General features: G+C 48.0%; 1 long non-coding RNA gene across 1 annotated transcript; it reads left to right on the forward strand.

Moving 5' to 3' along the window:
* The first annotated feature begins 1,154 nt into the window (after positions 1–1,154).
* On the forward strand, positions 1,155–9,315 carry LOC121111413. Its single transcript, XR_005861903.1, has 2 exons — positions 1,155–3,782; positions 9,159–9,315. It is a non-coding gene; the product is annotated as an uncharacterized LOC121111413 (long non-coding RNA).
* The last annotated feature ends 821 nt before the right edge of the window (positions 9,316–10,136 follow it).

Genomic DNA, 10,136 nt, shown 5'->3' on the forward strand with positions numbered 1-10,136 from the left:
CTGCAGCCATCAGAAGTCTGTTTCGCAAAGTGCAAAACAGAGAAACAAAGAGATCCAGAGATGGAAGAAAAGCTTGTTTGTACTCGTTACGCCAGAGGATGCTATGAGATCAGACCATCCATCTGAAAGTATGACCTCCTGTAACACTGCCCAATAAGGTCAGGGACGGCTGCGTGCCTCTGCCAAGGAACTGCCTGCTGCGGGCTCAGCTGCCTGCAAGCACCTCACTGCTCAGTCTGGGTTCGCCAAGCTGAAAGAAAAGAGGGAGTTTGTTCTTCAGAGTTTGACCCCTTGTTTTTCTGCTTTGTTTGACGCCTTTTTTTGCTTTCTTTCCTTATACTGATGATATAAGGAGTGTTCTCAGCTATGTTTCAGATTTCCATGGAGGAGGTTGCATGAGGAGAGCCATTCATTTGAACAGCTGTTCAGGTCTTCCAGACCCCGTGGCCTCTTGTTGCAGAAGGGTATGGGTGTAACAGTACAGACTGGTGCAGTTTCTGCAGGGCAACCAGTTTCTATGCCCAGGGGATGCTTTTGGGATCCATTTTAGGCCAGACAACATGGGGAAAATGACAGTATAATTGATTAAGAAATTTCGTTAGTACAGGCCTTTCCCAAATGCCTGTAATGACAACAGGTGTGAAGGGAAGAACTCCCTGGCCACTCCATGTGGCTACTGGAGGAGCTGTGATGGCCACATGCTAACAGGCTGTAAAGGCCTACTCCATCATCAGTACATGGGCAATGTGATGGATGTCTTAATGTGTGTGCTGCTGGACTCAGCAGATATTTTAATATCCTGGAATGTGCCCAGAGAAGGACAACAAAGCTGATTAAGAGTCCAGAGCACAGGTATGATGGAGAGCAACTGAGGGAACTGGGATGGTTCAGTCTGGAGAAGAGGGAGCTCAGGGAAGACTTTATTGCTCTCTACAGCTACCTGAAAGGAGGTTATGGCAAGGGAGGCGAGGGCCACTTCTCCAAGGTAACAACTATAGGACTAGAGGCAATGGCCTTAAGATACACTAGGTGAGCTTCAGATTGGATATTAGGAAGAATTTCAAAGAGTGGTAATGCACTGGAACAGACTGTGCAGTGAAATGGTGGAGTCACCGTCTCTGGAGGCGTTCAAGAAACGTGTAGATGTAGCACAGAGGGATGTGGTTAGCGGGCATGGTGGGGGTGGCTTGGTGGTTGAACTAGATGATCTTAGTGGTCTTTCCAGCCTCAATGATTCTATGATTCATTAACTCGGATGGGAACAGACCCAGTGATGTCAGTGGGGCTTTGTGCTGTGGAGCAGGATGTTTGCCAGCCCTCAGCCTCTAGTAACAGTGCCCCACTGGGCTGGGATGGCTGGGCAGAGGGATGGGTGTTGGTGGCAGCTTGGTTTGTGCCTCCTTACTGCAGCCTCTGGTAGTTCACTGCCGAGTAACAGTATCTGTGTGAGGCGTTCTTGCTTGGTTTGCTTTATTTGCTGTTGTATATGTAATCACTCCAATCTCCTTCCCTCCAAATTTCTTACAGCTGAGGAAAATGAGCTTGTCTGTCCATAAAGCATCTTGCGGCAGGTTAATGCGGTTGTATATCTGGATAACCCCGTCTACCTTTGCCAGTGCAATCAGTGTGGGTGTGAATTACAGGCAGGGGTGAGCACAACCGGAGTAAGGCTGGGATTGATGAGTAGTGTGCAGCTGTACGTGGAGCAGGCAGGGATGGAACATCTGCAGGAGCCTTTTGTTCTTCGTTCTGTAATGCCATCACTGGAACTGCTGAATTAAGCTGTACTTCCATGATGAGTGGGGATGGCTGGGGCGGCATAGGTGAGTGCCACGTGTGCTGTGCTGGGTGCTACCTGCAGAGCTGCTCTGTGCTGGCGTGAGCAGCCTCGCTGAGCCTTGAGGTCTGCAGGACAACCCCTTCATTTCTCCAGCTTAGGCATGCCAAGAGTGGATGAGACCTGGGATCACCTGGAAATCCTGGGATTTCTCTCCAGGCCACGCTTTGGTGGTGGTATTTCTTTTAATCCAATTCGGTTTTAAATGTGGCCATGAAGAATTATAACTGATCGCATTAAATTACACTTGGAATCTCCTGGCTGCTTGATGAAGAAATGATATGAGCGCAGCGTGGGCCTGACTTTACGTCTGTATTAACAATGTTACAGGCACAGGGCCTCAGTCTGATACATTCCTAATGAGATTTTGAAGTTCACACTATAAAATGTTCTGTCAATTAAGTCAGAAATTCAGAGCAACATATTTACTTCAGCTAACAGTATGTCCTTTCAGCGCAGGGATCTCAATGATTACAGCAGTATTTTCTAGTTCCAGCCTCATCAAAGTCCAATAAAATATTCTCATTGTAATACGCGCTTGTCGGTAACGTGCAAGTTTTCTGACTGCAAAGAACAGCTCTGCAAAAACATATTCAGTGAGGAGGACGCAGGGTAGCAGATAGCTCTAATACAAAGGCCTGTCTTTCTGCAGTGCCCTGTAGCTGAAATGAAACCAGGCAGGAGCCCTGTTTTACTAGCAGCAGGTTTCCTTGATGCACGCCTGTGCCTCCCGACGCCGCTGACTCCCAGGAAGAAGGCCCTCCGATGAGCTGAGGAAGGGCTGATTGCAGTTGTCACCAATTAACAGGAGGCAGGCATGCAGGTGAAAGCAAATCCTGCTTTGCTTTACTGGGTAACAATAGTCGTGTAAGTGCAAAGCCAGCCACAGCTCCTACATCAGCTACACCCATGGAAGCAGCTCCTGCTTTACTTGAGGGTGCACATTGCGCTGCTTGCTGCTTGATCCCAGCAAGTCCCAGATCCTTAAAGTCTTTGGGAAGCAATGAACTAGCAGCAGTTGAGAGGACTCAGCCTTTTAGCACGTGGATCCCCCCCTCTCTCTCACGATCAGTGTGGCTGGTGAGTGGCTCAGCTGTGGAAAGCGCTGGCTCTTCTCCAGGCCCCTTCCCTCCCAGCCCAGTCTGGGCCTTGTCCTGAGCATGCCAACAGTGCTGGCAGTTTTCTCAGGTTCATGATCAGTGCCTGAAGTAAGAAGAAATGTATAAGTACTGGCTACAGATTTTGGACCAGTTCAAAAGAATTGTGTTTGGTGGGGTTTCCATACATCTGGGGCTCTGTGAAAAAGGGTAGTTATGTGGTAGTGAAGTCTTTGTGTTGAAATCACAGGAAACGGTGCTTTCTGCTTAGGCGTGATTCAGATGCAGTTGTGGCACCGTTTTTAAGAAATCATTTGGCTTAGTAGTATTGCCCACAAATACATTTTTACGTAGTTACTTTGGAGATCTGAAGTACTTGGCTGTTAGCGAGCACTTGTGGAGGAGCTCTTGTTACAGATAAGCCTGGCTTTCTCTGTGGGCTGTCGCACCTGCCTGAGGTATTCATGCAGCTCGGCTCTTCCCATACCATTGCCAGAGTGTGAGTGTAAGCGCTCCAAGAAAGTCTGCAGGTAAGCATATGGACTGTGGGCTAGATGAGTGGACAGTGAGGTGGATGGAGAACTGGCTGACTGACAGAGCTCAGAAGGTTGTGATCAGCAGCACAAAGTCTGGTTGGAGGGCTGTAGCTAGTGGTGTTCCCCCAGTTCTCAGCAAGTTTGTGATGCCACAAAGCTGGAAAGAATGGCTGACGCACCACAAGACATTGCTACCATTCAGTGATACCTGGACAGGCTGGACAACTGCACAGAGAGGAGTCTGATGAGGTTCAACAGTGGCAAGTGGTGGATTCTACACCTGAAGATAAATAACTGCATGCATCAGTACAGGTTAGGGGCTGACCTGCTGGAGAGAAGCTCTGAAGAAAAGGACCTAGGTGTCCTGGTTGGCCACGAGCCACAATGTGCCCTTGCAGCCAAGAGGTCAATGGTTTCCCTGGAGTGCATTAGCAATTGTGTTGCCAGAATGTTGAGGCAGGTGATCCTCCCACTGTACTCAGTCCTGGTGAGGTCACATCTGGAGTACTGTGTCCAGTTTTGGGCTCCTCAGTTCAAGAAAGACAGGGAACTGCTGGAGAGAGTCCAGCTGAGGGCCACAAAGATGATGAGGGTCCTGGAGCATCTCCCTTATGGGGAAAGGCTGACACCTGAGGCTGTTCATCCTGGAGAAGTATAAGTGGGGAATCTTATTAATGCTTATAAATATCTAATGGGTGTCTAGTGGATGGGGCGAGCTCTCTTCTGTGGTGCCTAGTGACAGGATAAGGGACAACAGGCACAAACTGGAGAATAGGAAGGTCAATCTGAACATGAGGAAAAACTTCTTTACTTTGGGGGTGACAGAGCACAGGAACAGGCTGCCAGGAGAGGCTGTGGATTCTCCTTCTCTGGAGATATTCAAAACCCACCTGGATGTTTTTCTGTGCAACATCCTATAGACAGTCTTCTTTAGCAGGGAGTTGGACTGGAGGATCACCAGAGGTTCCTTTCAAGCCCTAAAATTCTGTGAGTGTGTAGTCCTGAGCTCTGCCCTTCCCAGGCACCGTGTCCCAGGGATGCCTCAGGAGCGGGGTCTGCAGAAGAAGGTTTGTTTGGTGATGTAAACTAAATAAATGTAAGCTCCTTTACCCACTGCCTTTCCAAAAACTGACTTAAGTCATCTGGAAAGGACACCATTTTCTTCAAGCAGTGTGTCTTGTTTGTTAGACATGTTGTGGCTCAATGGCACATCGCTAATGAGAGAGTAATCTTTTGGCATCTGTGCCGTTCTCCAGACCCATGTGTGTGCCTGGCTTTGTCCTTCACCCAGCTGGGTGCACAGGTCTGGAAGTGCTGTGCTGTTCCTGTGATTGTCTGGGGAAAACGGAGGAGTTATGCTAGGCTATGTTTACCTGAGCCCAGGAACCTGACAGGTTGATAGTAGAACTGATTGCTTGTGAAAAACTTTGACTCAGATTCTTTCAGGCAGTGCAATTCTTGTAGGATCCCTGTACTTGGGTCTCTTTGTCCAGGCACAGTGATGGCCAGCAGGTCAAACACCAGGCTCCTGGAGCAGGAGAACTGCTGTCCCCTTGCTGACACTTGCTGGTGGGCACTGTGCCCAGGCCATGCTCCATCCTGATGTGCTCTGGGCTTCTGCTGCCCTGCAGGAGGGGTGGTAATGCTGCTGGAAGTGTCCCCAAGTCCTCCATGTGCTATGAGCCTTCCTCCTGGATGCAAGGTTCATCCCTCGGTGGCACAGCCCTTACAGCTCCTGCCATCAGAGTGCACTGTGACACTCTGGATGCAAATACCCTTTTATTTTCACTAGAACCCTGCAAGTGGCAGTGACAGCAAGCAGCAGTGTGCTGTGTCTGTACAGGTAATAAATATTACTGGTTTGAAATTTCTACATGCAATGGACATGGGTTGGGTTTCACTGTATTCTGGGGTACAATGACAGCAAAGAAGTTCCTTCCCCTTAGCATGAAGTAAACAACAAACAAGTAGCACCGATGTGGCTGTCACTGCACCGTCAGCAGCTCTATCCTGAAGCACTGTGAATCGGCTTCGCTTTCATTTCACAAACAGAAGTAATGGCAAAGCCACTTCTCTTCTTGCTATCAAAAGCTTCTAAAGAGAGTGTTTCATCTAAAGTTTTGTGTAGGCACATTGTACAAATATTTCACTGAATACATCACAATGTCACTGCTGCTGCTTGCTTTGCTACTGCACGGGAGCTACCAGTGTAGCCACCACTGTCTGTCAGATGGCTTTTCATCCTGTTTCCCTTTATGTTTTTTATTCTAATATTGCTTTGCTGCTACTTACTCATATTGCAACTGAAGAGCACTGCTTAGTTTAACAAGAGCTAAATGATGCACAAGTATAGATAGATAACATAACCCTTTGAAGTCCCACGTAGGAAGCATGAAGGCTCCTGATATTGGGTGCTCTACTGGGGGTTATCTGCAGTTGGTGAGCCACCAGGGTACAACGCAAAGCCTTCCTATTAGGAACTGCAATATTTGCCCAACAGCAAGTGACAGGAAAAGTTGCAGGTTTTCCTCTGCCAGCGCGGAGTGATGCTGGATGGCTGACGTGGGTGGCACCTGGTGGCAACTGCCCACGGTCCCTGCTCTGCCCTTGTTCATGGGAAGGTGCTGGACAAAACCAACTTCCCAGCCCCAGTGGTCGGACGTGGGATGGAGGAGTGAGGCTACAGAGGGCTGCGTGCGCAGGAATGTCTGTAGGTGCCAGTGGGGAGCAAGGGGGTGAGGGGAGCGCTGCTGCTGGCACCATGGTGGCAGACCTGGCACAGCACCATCTCAATTACATCCAGGCAGCGTCGTGCTCCCTTCGCAGCCCATGGAGCCACCAGGCAGGCTGCCAAGGCAGGCAGCAGTTTGGCAGGTTTTTAAACACTGACTGCGAGAGCGTGTGCCGGGCCATTTGTACCATATGGCACCCAAGAGCTAATCCGGGAGAGGGTGCAGGGCGGTGCAGGAGGCCAGCACCGAAATGCCATTTAGAAGGGAAACATCAGCCCAAGTGGCAGAGGGTGGGCCGGTGTCTGCACCAGCAAGTCCAATTCCCTCCCACCATCCCTTCACTGAGTGTTTAGAAACACTGTTCTGTAGAGTGTAAACCTATACTGTAAACACATAAATAGAGATTTCAATACAGATTTTCTATGTATGTATTGCTCAAAAGGCAGAGCTCTGTGGGGAAAAAGCATTTCTGCCTCTGGCCTGGGAGGGGATGCTGGTGCCTGGTGTGAGAGGCTGCCCTGCCCTGGCCTGTGTGTGAGGGTCAATTAATCTTGGGGAGCACTGGCAGGATGGGAATCCTGAGCTTCCACTGCTCTTGACCATCCTGGCCCTGGGAAGTCATGCAGATCTGGTCCGTGGTCACCCTCCCTTTGAAAGGACATTTTATCCCACACAGCTGAGTTGTAAGGGCTTTCATTTACAGCCTTGTTATATTAAACAAATGACATCCTCCAATCGTTTGCTCTCTGCTCTTGGGCTCTAATGGATAGCGCTTGTCACAGTTATTGATTTTTCCTCTCCTACAGAAATCTGTTACTTCGGGAATATTGAGTTGTGCTATTATCCAGACAGGTGCCAGCCCTCCGGGTGACAGACAACTGGTTGTTGTCACTGTAAACACTTGATGGCTGGCAAAAAAAGGGACACGAGTGTCATTTATCCACTAAAATACTGTAAATAAAATATAGATTTGGTAGCTCTTTCATGATTAAGCTCGTAGAGAAGATGGGATTTGTCACACTAGAACAGGCTGGGCTCTTCCATGCATCTGCAGCATGGCATGTGCAGTGCCACGGGCACAGTGGTGAAACTGCGGTGCTGCCAGGTGGCACTGTAGGGGCTGGGCTTGTGCACACTGTGCTGGGGCCTCCTCCCACCCCAACCACAGCTCGCGTGGTTTAGTGGATTCTGCAACAGCTCATGGTTCAAAAGAAGCTAAATCAGTGGTGCTTATTTCACTGGGAGAAGCTGGTTAGTATGCATGTCGCTTCTGTGCCTGCACAGCACTTGAACAGCCTGGGCCTTTCCCCAGTACGCCAGCGGATAGCAGGCTTACACAAGCAAATGCAGTCAGCTTCTACATCAGGAGAAAGAGAAATCTGTGGCTGTTGGGGAAAACACTTTCAGGTATTTAGAGCTGTGAACTGATCTGAGGGAGCTGTTGGTTATAATCCTGCAGCTGCCCAGGACTTGTTGTCTGACAACACAGCGCCTCGGTGCAGCCATCCCACGCAGCGCTGCAGGGCGGTGCTTGTGCTCGCAGGAGGGCTTGGGAGCAGCAATGCCCTGGGCATGGAGGTGTCATGGCAGTGAGACATACAGTGGCTTCAGCCCATCGAGCAACTGCCCCCCACCTGCCCCAGGCTCTGCCTGCTGGAAAGGAACGCACAGTAGGTCTCAAATGAGTTTTGCTCTTAAAAACTCCTCTACTGATGCTTATTCCTGTATCTCCCCCTAATCTCCCGCACTCGCGGTGCACCCCACTTCTTCCAAAGACTCAGCCCCTATCTAAGGAGAGTGGGTGGTTTCACCTCTCACTAGAACAGGCTTGGAGCTGTGCCACATTTCCCAGCATAACGGGGCGATACAGGTACTTGCAGTCACAAAATGTTTGGTTTGGTGTAACAAGCACTGCTTTACAAGCTCTTTCATATGTCGAAGTTGTCAGGTTATCTTCTTCCTAGCTGGAATGTCTGTCAGAAGTAGCAGCTGGTTTGTCTGGCAGTGTTTACTGCTACAAACCCTGCTGCTAATTGTTCATCCTTTTCTGTTTGTCTTTTCTTAATGCCTCTTCTGCTGTCTCTCTAGGCAGACTTCCCAAGCAGAAAGGGAGCAGTCTGGTTATTTCCCTTTTGACTGGATCTTTCACAGTTTCTCACTTCCCTTCTGCAGGCTTATGAAGAGCATCTTCGAGGGAAAGCCTGCTTGCTTTGTTCCCATCGTGGGCTCTGTGCCCCGTCCTGGCCATGTGCTGTCCCCTAGCCCAGATGCCAGCCCTAGGGGCTCTCCAGCAGTCACACCCTCCTTGGTGCATCTGAGGCCAGGTCCCACCTTATCTTTAGGTAAAACATGAATTTGTAGAGTGGCTTTGGCCCGTCCATCCTGTGGGTCACACCTGGACATGCTGAGGGATGCCTTCCTTGGGAGAGCTTGTCTGGTGAGGTGAAAGAGAAGATGTGTTCACTGTCATCTGTTAACTGCAGAATCATTTATGTTGGAAGACATCACTAAGGCCACCCAGGCCAACAGTCAACCCATCACCACCATGCCCACTAGACCGTGTCACTCAGTGCCACATCTACCCTTTTCTTGTAATGCTGCCGAGTGTCTGCAAACTGGATATCTGAAACCACAGAACAATGTAAATACACATTTTTTAAAAAAGGAAAGAATTTAAAAAGATAGATGCTAAGCCATTCTGGAGATTTAAATCATAAAACTTTAATCGAATTAATAAGTTCAAATCTGTTCCTAGATATAGGCTATTTCACTGAGCTTTAATGTATTTCCCCTTAAGAAGATACTCTGTAATTTATGATTGCTTGTGTAGAGGATACAATAGTTTGCATAAAAAAATGGAACTGGAGGCTCTTTGGCTGTGTGGTGGTGCTGGAGCCTCATTTACCATCTCCGTTAAAACGTACATCTCTCTCTGACTCCAAAATCTTTCCTACAGAATTGCAAGCCCAGGCTATGAGCTGGGATTTATACAGTTGTTTCTGGAATTGGTTCTGAAAGCACGCTACAATAAAAACTCGATTGCAGGACTGCAGCTCCTTGTCCTGAAGGAAATGAAGGCGCTCTCCATTTCGGAAAAGGTGGCTAACCCGAAGGTAGGAGCCACAGCCTGGAATATTTCATAGGTTCACGTTGCTGTTTGTTGATTCCATATTAAACAGAATAACCGAGTGTGCTGAAGGTAAAGCCCTCGTTTAATTAACCCTCTTGGTGTAGTACCATGTGATTAAATGTGACTGAGCTGCTCCTTGGGGCTTCTGCTACTGAAAATACTAACAATAATCATTTGTTTTGTTTTTATATTTAAACACATTATTGCATAGCTTGGTGCAGGGATAATTACCAATTTTATCTCCTGTGTTTTTCTAATGTTCATTAATAACAATAAAGGGTTGTAGGTTAAAAACTCATTTAATTGCCTTTATGTTAATGACATTATGAATAGCCTTAGCTACAAGATTCTAATTCTGTCCAGTATCCTGTTTCTCAGTAGAGCCCCAGGAGAGCTGCTCATTTTATCAGCATTACTGATTCAGAGTTTTTCCTTGCAGGTGGGTTTTTGTACATAATCAGAATTAATGCACAACACATTTTGCAAGGAACGGAGTAGAAGCACTCTGAATAAGTAATTAACTGGAGTGCCCAAGGAAAAATGCCTGAGCAAATTTCTTAGCATATTCATAAAACATTAAGAACAGTCACAAACACAGTGGAAACAATTTACTGGTAATACGCTTCCATGCCATTTTCTAACTCTTTTATTTTTTCCCCCCTTTTCTCTTTTCCTTTTAATGAATGGAGAAGAAGAAAAAGAAAAGGAGTTTCCAGTTCTCTCATTAAGGAGCACCTGCCCTTGGAACAGCTTACGTTCCGTGCCAAGTTGGACAAGGACTTATTGGAAGATAAATGGAAGTCA

Source organism: Gallus gallus, chromosome 8 (assembly GCF_016699485.2).
Source record: "Gallus gallus isolate bGalGal1 chromosome 8, bGalGal1.mat.broiler.GRCg7b, whole genome shotgun sequence".
Classification (NCBI taxonomy): Eukaryota; Metazoa; Chordata; class Aves; order Galliformes; family Phasianidae; genus Gallus; species Gallus gallus.